At 36.4% G+C, this 24719-nt stretch overlaps 1 protein-coding gene across 3 annotated transcripts in view; it reads right to left on the bottom strand.

The window, feature by feature from the left end:
• LOC5569782 (MOB kinase activator-like 2) overlaps window positions 1-24719 on the bottom strand; it is a 521979-nt gene that overhangs the window by 312486 nt on the left and 184774 nt on the right. Inside the window, exon 1 of one of the 3 annotated variants that reach the window (XM_021855722.1) lies at window positions 9426-10620. The exons of the other annotated variants lie outside the window; for them this stretch is intronic. The gene's annotated coding sequence lies outside the window, so the exon portion shown is untranslated. Of the gene's footprint in view, window positions 1-9425; window positions 10621-24719 lie in introns of those variants that run through there. 3 annotated transcript variants of the gene reach the window in all.

The following is a 24719-nucleotide window of genomic DNA, read 5'->3' on the forward strand; positions in this document are numbered from 1 at the left end:
AAGAACCTTCCATGATTCTCCGAGGAAGCTTCCAAGCTTCTTCGAAGAAGCTTCCAAGCTTCCCCGAGGCAGTTTCCTAGCTTCTTCAAGGAAGTTTTCAAGCTTCTCGGAGGCAAGATTTTCAGGAGAAACTTCCAAGCTTCTCGAATGAAGCTTCCAAGCATCTTAGAGAAGGTTTCCAAGCTTCTCGGAGGAAGCAACTAGGAGTCTCTAAAATAATGACCTTAAGCAACTTAGAGGAAGCATTCTTTTAGAAAATTGGAAGCTTTCTTAAGAAAACTTCCGAAGCATCTCCAATTTTTTAAGCTTCTCGAATTTACAAAAGATGTAGCCTAAACATCAAATTACAACATATCATAATTATAAAAATAAAATGCATAAAAACAACTATTTTTCGGGTTTTCATATAAAATAACAGGATTATATTGGAATTCGAATATGTTATTCTTTCAAAAGTAGTAGTCCAACAGCAACGAAATAGAATGGAAATCGAAACAGGAAACCGCAATGGCAAAATCGTCGTCGTTTTCGTGGCAGACAAGCATGGTATGATATTGTACAGCGAACGCCGTCCAGTAGTACAGTAGAAAACGATGATGTAAGATGGTAACAGAGTTAATCTAGTGATCTTATTTGAAGAATCAACTGCAAAAGTTTAGTATAATAAATAATTATTTACGGCAGTTGTTTCTGGAAATAAATTTTGGGTAAAACCATGGCTGTCACATAAAAAATTGGATACTGGATCAATACTTTGAAAATGTTGTGATAGTTTAGCTTAGAGATGTCTTTAGTAACAGCGAAGATTTGTTGGAGATTTTATAGCAGTCATCTAGGTCAAACTAAAATTGATTACAAAATCTGCAGAGTTACTAATAATTATTATACAATGTTTTTCCTATATTTCCATAAAAAATGGTTAAATATCACATTAAAAAAGTAGCAATTCTTATAATTTGGAATCATCAAAATAATTTTTGAGTTCTTTTTACTCATTCCAGAAGTAATAATGAATGTATTATCATCTGAAAACATTGTAGTTTCAACTAACAATGTTCTAGAATCACATCTCAATATATTCCTATTGATTTTTGAAGAAAGATTTCAGTAGAAACCCACGGATTTTTGCATCAGATTCATCAAAAGATACCCTAAACGTATTTTTCTTATATAGTTGCTCATATCTGTAAATGCCTTTCAAAATGTTAGATGTTCTATCTGAAATTTGGTTTACACTTTTGAAGAATGTAAATTGAATCACAGGATTCCGATGTCAGTTTCTGTTGAGATTACATTGCTTTTATCAAAATTCAGATTCGGAAGCTTTATCTAGAAATTGATGAGGTTTTGTGAATTCATTTCTGTATTTGAAAAGTTTATTAGAACATTCAGGCTTCTGTCCAAAAATGTGGATGTATATTGTTCATATTGAAGTTCTTGAGGTTTCACAAAATCCTACAGTTCAGGTTCTCATAAATCTATGAAATTTTCATACAATTTTGAAACGTTTATCGTAGTTTCAGAAACTATTGATTTTACATCAGAAGCATCTGCCAATATATCAACGTTTTTGAATGTCTATCTGCGACACTCAAAATGCATTAGATAGTCTGGTGTAGATTTCTTATGCAACCCTGTGGTATCTTCTAGAATACCACATGTCTCTGCTGACTTCTGCTGATTCATCATCAATCTATCCACAGTTATAGACCAACTGAACCGTAGCAAACAAGAACCTTGCCCCCGAAACCATCATCATTGATTAACACCTCGGAAAACGCTACCTCAGAGTCCAGGCCCCGAAAAAAAAACTCCAATTAGCCAACTTGAGCGAAAGGGCAATAACTTTCTTGTCTGGCTGCCAAAGCTCATTAGGCGGCTTGCCAGAGTGTAGATTGCTTGTGTGGTACCTAGCTCCAGATGGGCAGGTTTTCGATGGCAGCGGATCCGAGCTGAGGAGAGCATCCGTCATCAGGAACACCACACATAAAACACGTGCCGGTTCGAGAGTGCTCGCCAAGCGAAACGCGCACTCCACTCATCAACTTATCCATAACTGCACAAACCACCTCATCAACAGAACTGAACCGAGACCGTCGACGGCTGACTGCCGTTCTCGGAAATCGAAAGAAGGAACGAACGAATGCTGGCAACAACAACTCCAGAAACCATTTCCCGAAGCTTCCCCCAAGTGCTTTACGACTGCAAAAGTACTGTTATCTACGCGAGCGCGCTCTTCTAACTGTTCGTTATCATTGTGTGCCTCGGCCTCTCGTTGAGCATTTGTTCGTGATCTACGTGTGCCCAAGCACAGGTATTGAACGATAAGATGTTAGCTGGATGTTTATAGTAATTCTTTATTAGTATCACTCGAATATTACATTCCTTAGTGAAGTCTGTCTAGCTGTTCTGTGTTAGACAACACTGTCATCCTAATTTGCCTTTCGGCGAGACGCGGCATGCAGTCTCATATTCTTCTCGATTTGTAAGGAAACCTAGATCGTCCTAATGGCAAGAAATCAGCAGATTCAAAAATACTACACACGATTGGCGGCACCCTTTGCTTTCTAATTTCAAGCAAGAGGCGGCTTGAATTTGTAAACGTTTGAAGTAGTTCATTTTTTTAATAAGCTTTTTGCTCCTTACTTTTGAATATTCATATTTATTGAACAGGTGGATCTGATGTCAAAGAATCTCCTACATCCTTGTATGAGATACAGAGAGAATTCAACTTGCTTCTTGACTCAAGAATCTTGAGTATTGGTATGGTATTTCTATGGCATTGAGATTTCATTCGCAACGTTTTATTACTGCGAAAGTTACTTGTAGTTAGGGATTACAGAATTCGTAATTATTTGCTGACGAAGCACGATTATAGCAAGTCCAAAATAAATCCTATATAGAATATCCTATAAATCCTATATGATTGAAAAAAATTTGCAAGTTGTAACAAGCGAGAACCCCAAATAGCCCCATAAAAAAGCGATGATTGGGATTCTCGGTGGGAACATTCATCATTTAGCAGATCCTGTAAAAGTTTATTATCAGACGGAATCCCGTTGTTTATACCGAAATGACATATGTTTTGCCGAAACATTCATAGTTTTCTGCATTACGTAACATGTAGGAATTCTGAAAGCACTTCATGAATTCTTGGCTTCTGAAACTCAACTGGAGAGAACAATCCCCTGACAGAAGTATGAAAAATCCTGTTTCGTCATTGATGCTCTCAACATTTTCACATACCCTTTTGAAAGAATATCCAAGACATACTTTTTAATATATTAAAGGTTTAAGGTTTCGTTTAAAGGTTTCGTCAAAAACTTCGAGATTGTGAGAGACAGGCCACCGAAACTAAGTCGAGAATCTGTCACAAACTCAAAAATTTCCTTAGAATATTACGTACTATAGAAGAAATCTCGGGATTGCCTGATAAATCTACACATAAGACTATCTAATACATAAGAGTTGCAGCAGAGTTCTTCCTAAGCATCTGAAATGAGTCCCTTCAAATTTGAGAGTGTTGACATAAACTCCAAGTTCCTGGGGAATAATGATAAATTTAAATTCAGATTGACATTCAAAAACATTGATATGTATGTTAGCAGTTGATCACAAAGCTCCGATTTGGACTCTGCAGTTTTAGTTTGCGGATTTTAGAAGAGCCATTGAGATCTTATTTGAACTATACCTGTTTCAGCTGAAAAATAAATAGTTTCTGAAACTCATACAGAAGTTTATGTGTATAAATTTTATGAAACTTTGAAAAATTTTTAAAGATACTGAACTGAAGGATTTTGTAAACTTCTTAAAGCTCCGAAATAAATAATGTTCACCCCCAGATATTTGGATGAAATCGTGAATGTTCAAGTAGAATTCCCAAAAATACAGAAAGGAATCCTCAAAACCTTATCCATTTCTAGATCAAACTTCAAATTGAAAGAACAAACACCTTTCAAATCTGTACTGTGATAAAAGCGCTGTCATTTCAACAGAAATGCCCATAGGAATCTCAAGATTCAATAGACATTCGTCAGAATGTCTTCTATATCTTCTTCCATATAAATGAAAATGGAGTGGTGTTAGTATGTCACGAAATGGCTTGAGAACGGATGATTGGATTGACGTAATTGTTTCACAGTTGCACTCTACAAAAAATGTGCGTGGAAAAAGTTTGGGAAAGTCTCCGGAAAAAATTTGAAAACGGGTATGTATCATTTTGTATGGGGGTTACATGGCGTTTTACAACAGCCTACTGGATGGCAAGACGAAGTTTTCCCGGGACCACTAGTAGAGTATATACCGTTGTGTGCGTTTGAAATGCAAATATCAAATGCGGGAACACCAAACGCGGTAAGATTTTTCACAAAAAAGGCGAAGACAAAGATAGCTTTTCTTTGCTAGGTTGGCGGTGATATAGATGTCCTATAGGTGTCTTTTGATTAGTTTGTGTTACCGCATTTGGAACGCATTTGAACAAGTTTTGCACGTCAAACGCGAACAGCAATAAATTTCAGATAGAACATCAAACATTTCGATAGGCGTTACAGATTTAACAAACCTGCGGAGCTCTGAGCTCCCCTACGAAAATATGAAAAATCTCGTGAAAAAGTCGAGTTATACCTGGGATAGAGCCTATATCAAATCACTATTCTGTGGAACGGCGATCCTGAACTCAGTCAAGGATTTTGGTGTGAAGTTGATGATTTCAGAAAAAAAATATCAATGCCAAAGATTCAGGAAAAAAAGGTTTTTAATTTTGAAGGAAAGCTTTGAACTCTGGAAGAAATTCTGTGGTTTCGACAACAATCTTGAAATTTCTTGAGAAAAGCAGAAAACAACAACAATTAAATAGTGTAATTCTGGGAAATACTAGAGATTTTGGCATAAAGCTAGATGTTTATAGATATAGCACGGGATTTTTAAAAGTATACCAATGATTTCAGGGATTTTTTCAAACAATCTTCTCTAGCTTTTTATTCAGTCTAGGGACGTAATAAAATACGGTGGGATTCCGTTTATGGCATGCTCCATTTTTGCCCAAGCTGGGTCTAGAAGTTTCCGGGCCATCCTTTTGGAATCCTAGGTTTTTGTAGTGTGATTCTGGGATTTTTTAACCTAGTGATTCCAAGTAAACTACTGAGATTTATAGGACGTTCAGTGAATTCCTAGCGGGATACTGTGGATTTCTAAGTATCCAGAGTATTTTTGAAAAAAGTCTTGAGGATTCTGAAAAGGTTTTCAGCGGAATTTTGGGATTGTAAGTGTTAGCCTTGGAATAATAAACTTCTGGAAATTTCCATTGGAGACTTGAGAATTTTCAGCGATATCGCAGTGGAATCTTAAAAATCTAAGCGATAGCCTTAGAATTTCTAATGATATCTTGGGAATATGCAATAGTATGCGATAGTATGACATCGAAAACGGAATCCCACTGTATGTTCTTCTTCTTTCTGGCGTTACGTCCCCACTGCGACAGAGCCTGCTTCTCAGCTTAGTGTTCTTATGAGCACTTCCACAGTTATTCACTGAGAGCTTACCATGCCAATGACCATTTTTTGCATGTGTATATCGTGTGGCAGGTACGAAGATACTCGATGCCCTAGGAAGTCGAGAAAATTTCCAACCCGAATAGATCCTCGACCTGTGGGATTCAAACCCACGAACCTCAGCTTGGTCATGCTGAATAGCTACGTGTTTACCGCTACGGCTATCTGAGCCCCCAACTGTATGTACATTGGCTAACGAACAAAAGTTCCGAATTCTATGCAAGAGGAGAGGATTTCGAGAAACTAATCCTTGCATTCTGAGATTGAATCTTTCCTAAAAAAAAGAGAAAACAAAACATTTAGATTTAGAACGATAACGATTTGCAACAGACGATGGTTTGCAGTATACCTCGAGAATCCAAAAATAAGTCATTAGAATATTCATTATTTTAGAAAATCCTGTAAAACTTCAGAAAGAAGGTCTCTTTATTCCAATAATGTACCGTTTTGATTCATATTACGGACAGCTTCAAATTCCGGACACTGTCGTTTGTATGGGAAACATTTCACACGAAATGTTTCAATTTTCGCCGTCCAAAAGTTCTCATTTTCGAGGCTCGTTTTATTAGGTTTTTCCATAAATATCATTGCAAATTTATAATGCCCAACTACCTTAGACGTCTTAAGTGGTTGAACGATTTCAATTGATGATTTGACCGTTCCATTAATGATTATCATGAGCTGTCCGTAATTCGAATCAAAGCGTCCGGAATATGAGGCAAAAGTGAGGGAGTGCCGGAATAAGAATCATGAAAAGGCCACTCGTTTTGATTTATTTAAAATTATTCAAGTTGCGGACGCGTATTCTTTACCCACCATCCGAAAGTTAAGGGCTTCCGACGCTCGATAACGCTAAAAAATCATACAGAATGATTTATTTTGTATGGTCCAAGCTGGGTTATACTTCACTGAGGCCTTAAGTGTCCGCAATATGAATCAAAACGGTATGGAAAGATTCCTTTTTTTTTTTATTTTTTAATATTTCTTCCCAATAATCGATGTTGCGTTCCACTAATGATATCCTATGGAAATTTTTTTTTTGGACGTTGCTTGTCGAATTTATCAAAGGAATTATTACCGGAAATATGTTTGATAATCTCAATATTATTCTTTTAAATGACTCCTAGTAATTATATCATAAGATATTTCGCAAATTGCTCCTTGTATTATCATTTTTTTTTTAGATTCTGCCTTGAATAACTTGATGAGCTTACAATAACCCTTGGATTATGCCTGCTTTGAAAAAAATCTTCATAAAATTGCGATGAAATGGAACTTGTGACTCGAAAAACACGTCCAAAAATAGCCTTGAGAAATCTCCAAAGATGTCTTCTAGAGCATTCGCCAGAAATTCTACTTATTTTGCTCACGAACTTTCAAGATTTTTTTTTGCCAATTTTACTAAACATTTTCACAAGGGTTGTTGGAAATTATTCTTCCTTCAACTTATGACAGAAAACTCGAATCAAAGCTAATGATAATCTAATTGCTAATAATAAGCTGATAATAATCTTATAGTACTTCATTTTGCAATCAATCTCAAAGAAAGGAACATCCCCCCCTCCCCCCCCCCCCAAGTGATGGACGTCATATTTGGACGACCCCTGAGAGTTTTGTTTGGCAGCTGATCCAGTAATTTATGAAGATTTTTTTTCTGGTATTCAACGAAGATTTTTTCTTGATATCTTTCAGAATCTAGTTTTATTTTTTCCATAATTACTGCAGACATTTATTCAACGATTATGGAGGCAATTTTCCTTGGAATTCATGATACATATTTTCGATGATCCCATAACAGACCTGCCCAACGTTTTTGAACCGCGGGCCAAATCTGAAAAATAAAATTTCACGGCGGGCCAAAGTATTTCCAAACTTTTTGTTCAAACGAATAAAAAAAAAACAAAAACTCTTTTGAAAAAAAAAAATGACAAGATAGTCACTTTTGAGCATCTTCCTGAGGATTTAGTAAAAATTCCGCTCAGTATTCTGTAATGTAATGTTTCAGAATCAGTGAGATATATGTCCAGGATTATAGGAGAATCCTGTTCAGGAATCGAGTCAGAATTATGTGGAAACCCTGCACACAGTATTGTAAAAAAATGATTCTGAGGATACTGAGAAATCCTGCTAATGGTTTTGTGACAGTTTTGCCCAAGTTTACTGTAAAAATAATGAACAAAATTTTGAATAACTCAAAGCTTTGTGACTAATTAAGCATTGACGAAGCATTGACAAAGCATCATTCCTATAAAATATTGTAGAAAACATGAAAAAGTGTTTTTGTGATCTTGATAAAATTATTCTTATTATGTGCAGAACAATTTTAAAGCTTAGTAACTTTAATGGAGAATGATGCCAAATTTTCCAGTATTTTGAAAATTTCAAATTGGATCATTTGGAGTCATTCATGCGATCAAGTAAATTTAAAAGAATTAAAATCTAACGTAATAATACTTGAAATTCAAACGAAAGTTTTAATAATGATACTTGGTATGTTCTAAGTTTAAATAAGCAGAACAGACAACGAGCCGGACAACATGACGTCGCGGGCCGTACGCTGGGCAGCCCTGCCATTAAGAATTCAACCAGAAATTTCTCTAGAAAAACATTTGGATCAGACCCAGAGAAGAAGATTCTTGGATTCCATAAAATGTCACTTCAGGGATTCAGGGTCAACCCTAAATGCAACATGGGGCTGACAAAATCGGGACATTACTGTATCATTCTCCTAAAAAATTCTGTACAAACAATTTCATCGCTCAATGGTTTGAACATAATGATTTGTTTTATTTATTAGATACTCTCAGAAAATATCATCATCCTTCCAAAAAAAATCCTACCAAGAAATGTCATTGCTCAATGATTGAAAAAAGTTATTATAGATTGCTGATCTGAAGAAAATGGTAGCTTTGAATGTGAGTGCTCGAGACCTCTGTTGAATTCTGATTCTAAGGCATTCAGGAATGTGAGAGCCAGACTTGAAACGATATGATGCACTTGGACTCTCAAAATATCTGCATACTATGAACTTTAATATGCATAACCTAGTGACAAATTTTGATGTCAATAGATTTAGAAAACTCTTATAACGAAATGAATCAAAAGCGCCAAGATTAGGATAAGTTTTCCCATACATGGTCAATCAGTCTTGAATAAATTTCCTTGAGTGAACATATGGCATCTCTAACAGGCTTCAGATGATTTGAGATAAATCCACCAAATTTGAAAATATTGACTACGATTGGCACTCTTTGCTGTTTCGATTGACTGCTCGGAAAATGTCTCGTTTAGCGACAGTTTCAAATCCTATTTTTAAGGAAGTTTTGAGTTCAAAGGTTTACTTTCCAATAAGAACTACAGTCGACTTTCCATAACTCGGTATTGAAGAAACCATCGTGTTAGGGAGGTATCGAGTTATATAACAAAAAACTAATGCAAATGCGATCCAATCCATCGAGGTAGCCATGAGAACCAACTTTTACTATAGTGCTCTTACTCTATATCGAGATACCATATATCGAGTATGGGAGAGTCAACTGCATAACATTTGTCAACGGGTCCAACGAAAAATTGAAGACTCTAAGTTAATAACTGTGGAAGTGCTCATTGAACACTAAGCTGAGAAGCAGGATTAGTCACATTGAGGATGTAATGCCAAGAAGAAGATGAAGAAGGTATGAAAAGTAGCATTGAAAAGTACTGAATGTATTGTTTTATCTAGTTCTAAGACTTCCGTCAGCAGAAAGAATGAGCTTATGAAAGTACGATGTGTGCTGATCCATTTGCATTCTGGCACGCCGTTACTACTGGTACCATGCTTGTCTGCCTTTATCCGAAAACGTTGTAAAACGTTGTGTGAATGTGTAATAAACCTACCAGCTGGGTCACAACAATATATCCAAAAGTCCAATACGAACCGCAGATTTCCCAATTGTCTGTCCCGACGTCTACGGTTCGGTTTCACCTGGTTGAACTCTGATCTGATCTGGCATGAGATCTTCTCTTCGGATAACTCCCAAAGTACCACACAAGCTTCTCGCCTACTCCTCGCGTATTCCTCAGAGCTTATTGTGTTTTATCGATAATTCGCTCTATCTTCAACGGCGTGCTGGACCATAACAATCGCATCAGCATTACCACTTCTTGAAACCCTCACACTATTGTCACTTATTGCACACTGCCTTTTCACAAGTCAACCGAATCGTATGCAGCATCCTCCTCCCATGCGATTACCGACACTTATCCACCTATTGTTGTTGCGGCGCTTTTGCAATTGTATGCGTGCTCGATTGTTTACCAATCAACGCATACGTAACACCCCTCAGCCACTCTCAGCCTCTCCACCATTCACTCACTCACGGCGAGAGATCAACTGATTTGCATAACGTTTCTTCTTGCCTCACTGCGCTCTCGGCGATTGAATTGCATTTCCACAAACCGCGGCTGCTGACTCGGCAACATTCGGTCAAAACAATAGGCGCGATCTTTTCTTTTTCTAATTATCTCTCTTCATCTCGCTTTCGCGCGATTGATCGCTTCTTCTAAAAAAATCGCATCGGCCTTCACCAGGCGGCGGCTACTGCGATCGAAAAGTGAAAATCGCAATCAAACACTCTCCGGGCTACCATGACAACCTCGCGCATCGCATCGGTCATCGGCAACTTTCGCGATTCATCCGAAAATTTTCCACTCTTCCCATTGGCTACGCTGTCGCGTCGTTCACACGAATTGTAATAGAACTGCACGCTTCTTCTTATTCTAGTACGACGTACGACATTAGAGCCTGCTCGGTAAAATACCGCAGCATTGAACACAAATCGCGCAAAAACCCGTTTCCGTCCCTCAGCGAAATGAAAAAGAATAACTTCAACCTGCGCTAAAAACCACTGTCAAACACAAACATACAGCCGCACACGGCACAAGAATAAAACAATATGCAAACGGAACGGTTTCCTCGTTTCGAACGCGACACACGACCGCGCCAGAGTTCTCTTCGTCTCAATAGTCTCGTAAAAATCTGTCTGCCTACCAAACCCGACAGAGGCTGACCGCAAACTGAAGAGCTGATGGTTGTAGCGTCGCGACTGGCGCGAGAGAACGTGGTTGGTATCCAAGCTGAACCATACGGAACTGACTGACATCCAAGTTGGCCACGCGCTCTCTCGTCTTCTCTCTTCGGGCGCTGAGCTGCCCTCAAAGATGCAGTAGGCCGCTCTAAAAGCAACAAAAGGTTCAACACCAAAAGTCGGATTCCAAAAGCCATTCGGAAGCGAAAGGAAGAAACAGGTTCAGCAATAGAGCAAAAACAAAAACATTCAGAATTTCGCTAAAGAAGAGAGCCCAGTTGGGGATCTTCGTATACACAAGGAAAGGGCCCAATATATCGGAGAAATGAGCAACTTTCGTGAGTGTTCTCGCCGATGAGTAATTCATACACGCTCAAAATATCTTAACAATTTTTCTTCGTAGAAAATTAACTTACACGCCTGAAACGACTTTTATATTGCATACACCGAAAATCCTAAAACTCAATTTATGAATAACAGTAGATCTACTCAAAATCATTGTTGATCTACTGTACATCACAAAATAAGTTAGAAGAAATAAGAATCAGATATTTCGTCAGATTTTTTTTAAATTCATCTAGTTTGAGAAATAAACAATTACTCCAGAGCATCTTGTTCTACAACATACGCAAATTATTCAAGTTCAAAACGAAGCACTCTACGATTTTAACATAAAAAAGTATAAAAAACTAATTTCCTGTAAACTTTAACATTTTTTTATTATAATTTTGTTAACTGATGTCACGACATGATAGAAAATATAATATTGTTTTTGCGTATGGTTTTACCGCTTCTTCCCTTTTTTTATTTCTTTATTACGGCGTCCCATGAACTGCCGATGTAGAAGAGTGGCGAGTCGTAATGCGTGAATTTACGCAGCGTCGACGCCATGGTGATCTATCAAATGTGCGCTCTTGAGTTGTTTCTATATATTTTACTAGCGTTTTCCCACAATCTTTTTCATATTTCTTTGACAAATCCACCAGCAGTTCTACCCGTTATGTCATCAAAAGTTCAACTAGGAATTCCTCCAGGGATTGTACCAGAAATTCCTACAAGTATTCCATCATTAACTTTACCAGGAACTCCTCCAGGTAATGCTGCAGGAATATTAACTAAAATTTTCTGTATGATTTAACTAGAAATTCCTGTGAGGATTGCTTCAGAAATTCTTTCCTAAAGTTCACCTGGAATTCCTAACGAGATTCCATCAGGAGTTTCTCTATGGAACCCTTCAATAGCTCTACCAGGGATGCTACCAAAATAACTGTAAAGATTCCACCAGAAATTCCTCCCCCAGGAACTCCTACAAAATTTACTACAGGGATTCCATCAGAAGCTCCTCTAGGGACTAGGAGTTATTCTAGGGATTTAAACACGAGTTCGCCCAGGAATTCCGTCAGGAGTACTTCTAAAGATTTTATCTTGAATTCCACAAAGGATTCCACCAGGAGTTCCTTCAGGGTTTCCATTGGGATTTCCTCTAGGGAATCTATCAAAAGTTCCTATAGGGATTCCTACGGAAGATCCTCTAGGGATATCATCGGAAGTTCCTCTATGGATTCTCTCGGAAGTTCCTCTAGGGATTCCATCAAGAGTTCTGCTAAGTATTTCATCAGAAATTCATCTAGGGATTCCATCAGGAGTTCCTGATGGGATTTTATTTAGAATTCCTCCAGGGTTTCCATAAAAAGTTTCTTCAGAGAAATTTTTACTTTTTGGTGCAGGAATTCTATGAAGAGTTTCCTCAAGGGAATTCTCCCGGAATTAATCAACGGATGAATGCCAAAACTCCTCAAAGAATTAATCTTGGAATTCCGTAAGGATTTTCCATCACGTAATTCTCCAGGATTTCTATTAGGAAAACTTCCAAGCATTTCAGCTGATATTCTCATAAGGACTCCACTATAAATTCTTTCAGAAACTTCACCAATATTTTTCCGGTAATTTTACAAGGAGTTAAAAATCCTCCAGAAGTTCTTCCAAAACATTCTGGAAAATATCTTGCAAGGATTCCGCGAGAGAACATCTCTAAGGATCCCATAACGATAACGTAAGGGATAACAGAGGGAATATCACCAGAATTTCACTAGAATTTCGCCAATTCCAACAGAAAAATCTACCAGAGTTTTGTCAGAGGTTTTACTAGAAAATACTTCTAAGGTTTTACAAGAATTACTTTTCTTAAGCTATCAGTATACACTTTGCCAAATGTGCAAATATTTACCAATTTTGACAAATTTATTTGTCATATGTGTACTGACCAAATATAGTTGCAAAAACATTGATGTGCAAATATTTGTCTAACTTTGTAATAGTCAATACTTGAAGGTACGAGGAAATATATATTACAAAAGTATGCCAAGACAAATTTTATTAGGTCAACTTTGCAACTCCGTTCAGTTCTCGAGTGGCAAACATGGACAAATATGAGTTTGTCAGATGTTTGTCCATCGTGTACTGACTTTTGACAAACAGTGACCAAACGGCAAACATTGGCCAAACGTCTGAAATGTCAAATAGCCCAATATTTGCACACTTGGCAAAGTGTGTAATGATAGCTTTAGAATCTATTCAGAGTTATCAGAAATTCCTCCAGGAAATTTAAAAAAGAAACCAAACGGCCCGCAAGATTTTTTTTTCTGAAAACCATCAATCTACCAGGAATTACGCGAAGGGATAAACTAGAAATTCTTCTTAACTCTATTCTAGGTATTCCATCAGGAAGCTTTTACAAAATTCCGAAAGATCATTCATCCAGTGATTCAATAACTAAATATAGGATTGAACAAAGCATTTCTCTGAGTGCCTCCAAGAGCAATTTCTTGAGAAACCTTTGGAGGATTGTTTCGCGATGAAAAGGTTATAGCTGTTTGTAGCTTTATCGGAAGAGCACATTTTTCTAAGTTTAACACAATTTTATTACGCTTCCACATCATTTTTTTTTTTATATTGTCAAAATGGTGAATGAAGTTTACAATGACGTTTCAATTTTCATAATTGCAGTTCGTTTCGTAGTAAAATTTGCCAAGGGGTGGCTCAAACCTATACTAACTACAAACGTGTTTTAAAAATAGTTCCAGAGAAGGAACATTATGAAACTTTGGATTCACGGTTCAATTTTTAACGTAGAATCAGAATATGTAAAAATCTGGAGAGCCAATTACAGAAGAAATCACTAGAAAAATACCTAAATATATACCTGGAAGAACTTTTAAAGTAATCCCTGGAGGATTTTCTGGAGGAATCTGTGGACGAGTTCTAGGGAAATCACTAATAAAATCACCCTAAGATTTTAAATAGGAGGAATTCATGAAAGAATTTTTGATGAAATCTCTGTAGTAATTTCTTGAGATGGATTCATTGAACAATCTCTTTAAAAATTCTAAACGAATTTCTGGTGGAGTCGCTGGAAAAGAAAATGAGAGTGAAATGCTGTCATTTTGGCAATTCTTGACAGATTGCCTTAATTTAAGTTCGAATGAAATCATTTGGATGTCAAGGTTTTCAATTATCATTGGAATTTATGGAAATCCCCTCTGGCTTGGAGTTATTCCGGTGGGTCACTGGGTCAAGTCGGAAAAAATACCCCAAATTCCTTTTTAATTAACCTTTACCCTGTAAGTTGATCGATTTATCTATGGAAAACACCAATCCTATCATACCCAAAAAGTATGTAAAACTTTGATCAAAGCGAAGATAATCGGGTACAAATAATTTCGACTCATTATGAATGTAATTCGTCAAAAACTTGAGGACGCAATAAATAAACACGTTTGAATCGCTAAACCACAGGTGCAGCGAAATTTCCAATTAACTTTTATCATCATTAAAAAATGTATACCCTAGAATGGACTCCGATGACACCAATTCCGAAAAATGCAAATTGCTAAATTGTTTGTGACCCAGTCTGCAGTGTATCTTTCACGAGCTTCTTCAGATTTTCCTTCAAAATACTCTTTAAGGATTTTTTTTTGAGATTTCAACCACTTTCTCATAGGAAATAAACCAAAGATTCCTCCCAAAAATTTACAGCAAATCTGTAGAAAAATCTTTAGAAATTTCTCCAAGAATGTATCTAGGGATACCTCAACCTTCAGAAATTGCAAAGGATCGTTTCAGAAATTGTTAGAAATATTCCTCCATAAATTCGGGGTGCATGTTCGAGAGAGTTCTGTTACAACTGATGAAATTCCTGAAGAAATATACCTTGAAGAAATACCTTGCTGACTCTTGCTAGGGTCTCTGAAAGAACTTTTGGAATCATGAGAAAGTGTGAACAGATTCGCTAAGTAATTAATGGAAAAACTACTAAACGAAACGAATAATTGAACAATTTTGTAAAAAAGTATTCGGAAGAATAACCAAAATAATTTCTGGGACATTACCGGATGAATTTTTTTAATAAAATTTTGAAGGATTTTTGTGAAATTGCTTAAAATCTTTGTATATAATGTGACTACCTCCTTTGCGCATAATTTTATTTTTTTTTTCTAATCGGGTCTGCAATCGGGAAGGAACTATTCCTAATTTAAATTCCTTCGTGAATCTATTGAAAATCTTCTAAAACATGCCTCAAATTAATCGCTGAAGGTATTCCTGGAGCAATTTCTGGTAGAATCTCTTCAAGAATTCTTTTTGTAGAATTTTCTGAAAAATAAAAACATAAAAGAATAACTTATGATTACTAACTTGAATAAACCACACAGTTTTCCTGGAAGAATTCCTGTATGTAGGCGTTTTTGGAAGAGCTCTGGAATAACAACTAAAGAAACTAGCGAAGACTGGAAGAATGTCTGGAGAAAATCGCTGGAGGTAATCCAGGGAGAATTTTTATTTTCAGCGGCACTAAAAATACTGTGGACTTCAGCGTTGGATTGCTTGAGGATTCTTTGGTAATATTTCAATCGCAAAAAATACTGGAGAAAACTCTCTCAGGGATCGTAGAAGCAAATGTTGGTTGAAATCCGGTTGAAACCGTCATCTATTGCTCTTTTCTCAAAAAATCTAAATAGGAATTCCAGAAGAAGTAGAAGAGATGCTTAGGAATTTCTTGCGTCACAATCATTCGCTGCAATGATTCTTACACAAATGTTTGTTCTGGAGTTTACATTGAATTCTTTCAAAATTTTGGCAAGATTTCATACAAAATCATAATTAATGATGTTTTGAGAAATTTCTGAAAAAACCTGCATGGTGTTCTAGATACCCTTGCCACCAGATGTTAGGGAAGGAATTCTTTCAATGGTAGATTCGGAATCTCTTCATACAATTCTAGGAGCTCATCGATGAATCCTACAGTGTTGTTTTGTGATTTCTGCTTATTATCTGCAAGAAATTATTTGGGAAAAGTTTTCCACAAATTCTTCAATATTAATGCTAAGAACACACTAATGACCCGATTTTGTCAGCCCCCGATTTTGTCTACCTCCGCTTTTAACTACCCCCGATTTCAGATCCTTTTTGACCCAATTTTGTCTTCCCCCGATTTCAGCATCCTTTTTTGCCCGATTTTGTCAACCTAAAATTTATATTTCTTTTAATCAGACTAAACACTTCTATACTGGCAATATTGGATGCATAAAGTCAATTATGACATTAACTAAGTCTATACAATCATCTGTAGACCGAAATTTCAAAATTTGAAATATTTAATACACCCGAATACACCCGGGGGTTCAAAATTTCAAAAACCGTGTAAAAAAAGTAACACCAGTCCTCGACGTTTCATGCAAAAATAAGGTTTTGGCGGAAAAAAATGTATGGAAACTTTTTTTGGACGGCCGTGTAAAAAAAAACGTGCAAAAACAGAATCGGGTGTAATTATCCAAGAAACTGAGCAATGTTACCTTGGATTACGGTACATAGAAAATGCTAGTAAAAAAAATGTTTATATGACCAAAATCATTAAACTAAGTCTTTAAGTTAAAATGAAACTTGACAGCAGTCGAATTTTTTTCCCCCGATTTTAGCTCTTTCCCGATTTTGTCAGCCCTAAATACAGCATGAGGCTGACAAAATCGGGACATTACTGTACTTGAAAAAATTCCGAAGACATCTCTACAAGAGCTCCAGGAGGTTTCATGCATGAAAATCTGGTGAAATCTATCTAAAAACTTCACGAGATCTTTGTTCATATTCTTTGAGAATTGATATGTTCTTGTATTTTGAGCATCGGAGTGCTGATTTACTCGCAACTGTCGTGCTCGCGAGTAAACGAAGCTAAAGTCATTTGTGAACGTGTTCGGAGCTGTTCGGAATCAATTCACGCTTATGAAAAAAGTCGTTTTCCTCCGAGATTTTTGGTTTTTGGGTTTGGGTTTCTGACTACAAACCAGTAGAAAAACAAAAAAGTTGATTGGAGTACCTTGAACCTTCTAATTTCGCTCTAATGGCTTATCTTTGACAGATACGCGTATTTCGACTACCACTTGTAGCATCTTTCAGTGTCTGTTACTTGATCCAGAGTGGATACGAAGTGTAGTCATAAACATTATAAATCACACCTTGTTCGGTTACTCATGGTTAAGTGCTCGCGAACTTTTTGCTATCTCTTTTGGAATGTCTTCACGAGCAGGCGGATGCGAATTTACTCACACCAAGCTAGTTCACAAATCTGTCATTTTTTGTTTTGCATTGTTTTACACTAGTGAAGTGCTTCGTGATGAGAACATTTCCACCACTGGTTCAAAGCACTGTCACGCACTGTTCAACAGAGTTAGACCACATGAAGAGCTTCTTATCAGCGATTGCCATATTGGTTTTCGAGGAATCGATCAACAATGAACCAGTCGTTGGTTGATTCTAGCTAAATCCTGGACTAGAATATATACAATCCAAGAGAAACTAGGTGTTTGAACTTCAAGCAATGCGCCACTGTTTGGTTTTAAAAAAATAAAAAGGATATGATTGGCACATAAATTCTACTAAGTAAAGATAGCACATGGTCTGAAATAAAGACAGAAGTTTGATAACGATGTACTAGACCATTTTGCCAACATAAGTAATGATATGTTATCTCACAAAAACAAGCTAGAAAATGTGGCACTGAACCATTTTTACTATGTTTACTTTAGCTTTATTTGCATCTAAGTGGTAAAGGGTAATGTCTTATTATAAATTCACAACAATGTGATGTAGAAAAACGAAGTTATAACGGATCATTACTTTAAATTATACTATCAAAAATACTCTGAAAAAACGTTTCTTACCTTTCTGGGTCCAAAATTAAACTAAATTTAATACAAAATTAATCTGTTTCGCAAGCGGATACCTCGCGTAACAATTCAAAAGGACCAATTCTAAGATCGGCATACAATATTGTTCACTACATTTTCAATTCGTATTTCTCAGTATTCAAATCAATCAATTTGATTTCTTGCTCATTGAGTAACGGTTTATTATTACTACACGTTAATAATCGATTTTTTTCCGTAAATCCAAATATGTAAAAATATATGAGCTTAGCTCATAATTCATTTTCAATTTTTCAAACACAAGACAAAACGAGGGACAAAAATTTGGACTGAATCCATTTTGAAGTTGCCCAAAACAAGGCAGTCTTGCGGAAAGTCCAACTTTGTGTGAAATGTACTGAACGTGTGGGAATCGCGCGCGTGAAAATGCGAGAGCGAGCAAAGGAAAAACGAGAGAGGAAACGGTTTTGTTTGGAAAATCAATAACATTAGCATGAAAGTAGGCAGAGAAGACGTATCTTTTGAGCTTAGTTCGGTTTCAGGTTCGTCCGTCACTCACAGCTGTTTTGCAATCTCGGGTCTGTCTGTGTGTGTGTGTTCTGTTGGTAGGAGAGGAGGTCGATGACGGCAGCTCCAGGGGGCCGGCATGATGGCCATATTTTGTTGCCTCTTATCGAACGCAAGCAGTGCTCACCAATACTATTACGCTATAAGCAATGCAGCTGGTGTGAATGTGGGAAAATGAACCTAGGCACACAAAATCTACGTATATTGTTCGTTATTATTTCCATTCCAAAGTAAGTTTCATTTCTATTATCGTGAAAAGCACAATGAAGTGTTGTTTTCCTTCTTGCGGTGTCGATTTTCATAATCAGAAGAACAATTATCACGATGATAACATTTCGCATCATAAGTTTCCAACACAAACCGATGCGAGGGATCGATGGCTAAATGCCATTGCTAACGCGGATAAAACCACTTATAAGAAAACCGAAGACTTGCAATGCACATTCTCACATACCAGCTTTGCGCAGTTTTTGTCTTGTTTGGCGCATTTTGTCCCATTTTCACTCATACGGAAGGTAAACATTCAACAATTATATAAGTGTGCGTGAGAATTGCAACTGGAGTATAAATTTATGCTCCCGATAAGAAGGCACAACAAGACCTGTCAAATACCATATTGAAAAACTATGATGTCATCCCTTTGGGCAGCTCACAGCAATATGTAAAATAATGATGATAGAAGAAGCAGTACCAAAACAGGTACCCGTACCGCACAGCTGGCTAGCAGCAGAGCGCAATTAGAGTTGCGATGGAGAACGGAACAGAGCAGGTTGCTTGATGTGCTCTCTTATTTGTACTGAAAGGTTCTAGTATCGACATGGGATTTTTCGTGGTCACTGAAATATTTCCTTTGAATTACCTGAAAAATCCAATAAGTTGGATTTGAAAAACTGATATTGGAATTAAATGCATATTTTCTTCCAACTGCCATAATCTGCACTCGTTTTCTGAATACTCGAACAAACTTACCTACAAAGAGAAAAGAAAATAAGAAAATGTCAGTAATGCTAGTAACTATGAAATACATGATGTAACAGTCTACTTATATAAAGTACCAATCACACAAAAGACAGTGATTGTGTCCCCGAAACAGAATTACTAAGATTGGCTTGGTTGTCATACGAAAGGTTGTTTATGGCACAAGTTCGCTTCGGTTAGCGAATTATCAGTATAATGAGGCGTATGATTATGGAGGACTCAAATCAAGAGAAACGATTCATCATTAATTAACCAAATCAAGGTATTCTTCTCTCTGGCGTTACGTTCCGAATGGAACAGAGCCTATTCCGCAGCTCAGTGTTCTATGGGCACTTTCGACGATTCAAACCTTTTATGGTGAGAATTTGATATTAAAATTGTAAGCAAGATTCAGTAATATACAGTGAATTACTCATACACGTCAAGTGGGATTACAACATCGAATCTGAAAGCAACTATGCTCGTACGAGTAAGAGAACAAAACTATTTGGCGAGGGAGACAAGAGTGAGAACTTTACAACCTTCTCGCTCTGGTTCTAATTCTCTCACATCTGATCACTGAGCCATGAGAGGATACAGCATACACAATCCGTCTGCTAATCATAAAAAGGAACGTCTTCCAAATGGAAAAGGTAAGCAACGAGTACATCAAACATGTAACACTATCGAATGAATGGAGCAAACGAGTGAAGCGGGATTGGATTGGATTGTGTATTAGCACTTCTTTCCTCTTAGATGGATAGTTGTTGGTTTCATGCGGGGAAAATACTATAGGGCTCTAGGAAATGGATAGCCATAACTAGTTTTTTCAAGAACCAGAGAATAAAAATAATCGAAATCAGCAATAATTTAGTACAACATAACAATAACAAATTACAAAACAACATTCAAGAATATGTTTGTTGCTTAAAAATATGTAAAACAAAGTCGAAAGTTAGCATTAAAAATTTAAAAATAAATACAAAAAAGAACTGAAAATAAGCATTACGATATCAAAAATTAGAAAATTGAAAACTACACTTGAAATTTTATGAATAGCAATAAATTCTCGCGTAACATTACTAAAGGACCTATCTAACATTGAGAGGCTCTCTTTGTTTACTTTCTCTTTCATTAATAACTGAGTCACATTAATCTCTTCTGTTGCTTTTTTTGTATGAAACGCTAGTCAAGGAAATTGACTTTCGATCTATAGTGAAAAACTTCCCAAAATCTTTAGTATTGTTATAATCAAAAGAGAACGAGAGAGGAGAGAATCTCTCATTTGTACATAGGTCCTTTAGTAATGTTCCGCGAGAATTTTACAATTCCTTTCAACTTTTTGATACTTAAGTAAACTATTGCTTATGTCTAATTATTCCATTGTCTACTTCTTGATAAAACAAACAATGTTCCCCTTCTTTAAATGCTTGTTCATTTGGCTACCGTTTTCGTACAACCTTGATGGGGGACCCATGTATTGGTTGTAACCCAAGGGAAGGAAATCGGACCAAGAGGTGTGAGATAAATTACGACAACTATAAAACGGTACGAATCGTCAGGCGAGACAGGAACATGTATGTAGTAGGTGGCAGGGGCGAAGGAAACACTTCCGAAGAAAAACAACATGTGATGACGGCAAAAGTAATGTGGCCATAAGAGATATGCAGCTTGCCTCACTATTGTTGAAGGGACCGATATACCGACATGATATAACGAAGAATGGATTCAGATGGACTACTTTTTAGCAGCGTTGTCAGTTAGTTTTTTTTTTCAAATAAATGGTCACATGGAATTTAAAAAAAAACTAATAAATCCATGGAAAACGTGCAGCAGATTAAATCAAACTAGCGTTTGGCGGCGAATTAGGTTTATGAGACCACTGTGCAAAATTTTATGGAAGGGGTTAAACTGAAGGTACGATAGGTCGGATTTGGCAAACCAAAATAATAAACGAACATTCTTTCCTTCAAATATATGAATAAGGTTACCGAAAGAAAATAAGGAGGTTTATGTATTATGCATTTTGACTGAAAGATACGATTTTTTCGTCGACAATTTTTGCGCGTTCCAGTCTTTAAAACTATGCCTTTTTTGTTGAGTATATAGGGTTTGTTCTCAATAATCCCATACTACCATTGACGTAAAAACGTGGGGAGGTCTAAGCTCCCCCTAGAAAATCTCAAGCCCCATCTAGAAAATTAAAACTAACAAGAACGACATACATTATGCTTGAGGAAATTGTTGATAGACAGGGTTTCAAGTCCCCTCTAGCATAGAGCTATTATAAAGGATTAATAATGAGTGAAATTATGAAACATTTTTGGTACAAAATTGGGTTTGAGTGTTCTGGCCTTCATTTTGTTGATTAGCGGGAGTGACTATTATTTATTTAAATTTAGTTTAATTCAAAAAATTTGCTAAAATTTTGATTTTATTGACAAAAGATTAAATTTTCATAACCCTTGTGGGCTTCGTAGCCGTGCGCTTAGTGTCGTGCTAGGGAGTGTGGGTTCGATTCCCGCCTCAGGCCGGTAAACTTTTCGTGAGGAATGTTTCCCGACTGTGCCACTGGGCGTTGCATGCTAGTCCGTTGTCTAGCGTGGTGCTTCCTTCAAAGGGCATAAATGCCCACTGGAAGCATTAACGTGTCAGTGTCTTTTAAAATATCTCATTAATCTACAAAGGCCCAAAAACTTTCTTTTTGACGCTGCCTATTCCATCAATACGAGCACAAACTATACAAAACTAATATTTGGTCAAATAACAAAACAAAACTGAATTTTCAATTAAATTCCAAGTGATGCTATGTTTATTTCGCACCGATTTTTTCGTTAATCTTCAGCATCGATTAACATCGAGCATGTTTGCACTCCTCATCAATCAATCCAATATTACTCTAGTATTTTTGAAACTTATGTGTGATCATTTTACAGTCGAGGTTAATATGATTTGCCAACTAATTTTTACATAAAAAAGAAAAAAAAACATTGATAAGAATGACACTTTTCGTAAAAGGCTCAAATAAACATTTTTCAAAACAAATAAGTAGATTGGAGTACCTCTTACCTTTTGATTCCGCCCAAGTTGCACATCTTTGACAGATACGCGTATTTCGACTACCACCTGTAGCCTTCTTCACTGGATACGAATAACTGACACTGAAGAAGGCTACAAGCGGTAGTCGTAATATGCGTATCTGTCAAAGATAAGAAATTAGGGCCGAATTAAAAGGTAAAAGGTACTCCAATCTACTTTTTTTGTTTCTCTATTGAGATTCTACTCAGAGGATTCGAATGCATTAAAAAGATACAAAATCTTTCGATAAAACAGAAAATTGCAAATATTTTGGTTTGTTTATGTGAGATTTTTTTTTTACTTTTAGAATCCGTGATTATGGCATTACCGAAGCTTCATGCCTTCATTCTTGCAGCATTCCTTTTTAATATTGCGTCATGGTATAAATAAGCAGACCATACGTAACTTATTTACCGGGACAGTACCATTTTTTTCAGATCCTGGTGGACTGTTTTTTCATTGAAAATTTCCATTATTTTTCGTATTTTGTGAAATTGTAGATATTATAAATATTTGGATAGTTTTGAAATATTGAAATACGTTTGACCGCTAATTATACAACTATCTCACATAATTCCTTGGGTGTTTACAGTATTATCTTTTTGAACATGATTTCTAGACAACTCAAAGAAGATCGTTGGTCTATTTCAGGGCTGTTACAAAAACTTCAAAATTGTATCCGATGATAAGGATTTTCCAAGAATTACCGTCAGGATTTGTTTAGGAATTCCTACTCAGGAATTTTACTCATTTTTTGATTGGTAGCTTTTTTTGCAAACTGATCCAGTAATTTGAACAGAAGTTGCTTTCTGGTATTATCCGAAGAATGTTGTCTTGATTTCTTTCAGCACTATACCGAAATTTTTCCAAGACCTTATGCAGAATATTTTTTAAGCAATAATACATAGATTTTCCAAGGATTTTATGTTATATATTTTTTACGATCCCACCATGAAAAGTTTCTACAGAAATTCTCGAGCAATTTTGAATTTATCAAGAAGTTAGGGGAAGTTCATGATCAAATCTTTAGTTGAACTGCTATTGGACTTTCGGGAAGTATGGTTAAAAGAATCTCAAGAGAAGCTTCTGATCAATTATCTCTTAGTATTATTCCTTAAACTGAATTTAAGAGGCCTGAGAGATGTATCACTGGAATGGATGTCTTCTAGGATGCATTTGCAATAAATTCCTCAAGAAAATTTTTTCGGGGTGTTGCTTGAACTTGAGCCATTTTGCGAGTACCGCAATCCTCTTGCCTAGAGAGGTTGTATTGATGTTCTCCGATCGAGCTGAAATTTACAGGAGATGTTCTCCTATATAAAAGAAGATATTTTCACAAAATTTCAGATTTTTATTTTTGGGGGAAGTGGTATAAAATGACCACTAATGATTTTTTTTTATACAAAATCAATTAAACTGCTATATCTATAGTCAAAATGCACGAATTTGTATGAAGTTTGGCATAATTACTTAACGTTCTATGAAATTCAAATTGAACATGGCATTTTGTTTTAAAAAAATGTTCCAATTCGAAAAAAAAAAAACTGTTTTTAAATAAAATTAGTTTTTTTTTTCAAATCAACTTATTTGTTTGTCAACCGAACTAGGTCAAAAAACTAAATATATGAAGTTTTGTAGGACAATTCAAGAGCTTTCATTCGCGGTGTACTGTGATGAATCAAAGTTCAGACGGTACCAATATCCGGACACTCTGATAATATTTACAAATAAAATGCATAGTTGAAAGTTAATATGTTTATTTTAATTCTTTCCTTGTTATAAACATGATTGATCATTTTACACGCATTTATAATTCTGAATTATTCAGCTACTTGACAAAAACAAAAAAGGTGCTCCAGACGAGCTTCTATTCTCCGTGGTGAACTTATCTTGGTGATAGTGTCGACGAATACACCCAAAACGTTTATACTACTATATTCAATGAAAAATATGATTTTATATAGTGATTGTAACATAATAATATACAGAGTTATAGTTTAAAAGTTTGGTTGGTAAATGGCTGGGCATGGCGTACCATTGGTACCTCGCGTACCTGAAGGAATAAAATAGACCCCTTTGTGCGGTCCTTAGCCTCTTGCCCAGCAACTCCTATCCCTACCTCCTCGCGGTACTGGCCGGGGTACGAGTAACCTTAGGGAAGATCGGGTAACCAACCCCCGGTGGGAACTTTGGTCGTATGCTGACAGGGAAGGGGGGGTTTGCTTTTGCTTTTGCTTCTGCAAACCTTGAGCGTCTGTACTCCATGTTAGGAGCGGCTCACAACAGCGTCTGTTCCCCATGTCAGG

Source organism: Aedes aegypti, chromosome 3 (genome assembly GCF_002204515.2).
Source record: "Aedes aegypti strain LVP_AGWG chromosome 3, AaegL5.0 Primary Assembly, whole genome shotgun sequence".
In the NCBI taxonomy this organism is placed as follows: domain Eukaryota; kingdom Metazoa; phylum Arthropoda; class Insecta; order Diptera; family Culicidae; genus Aedes; species Aedes aegypti.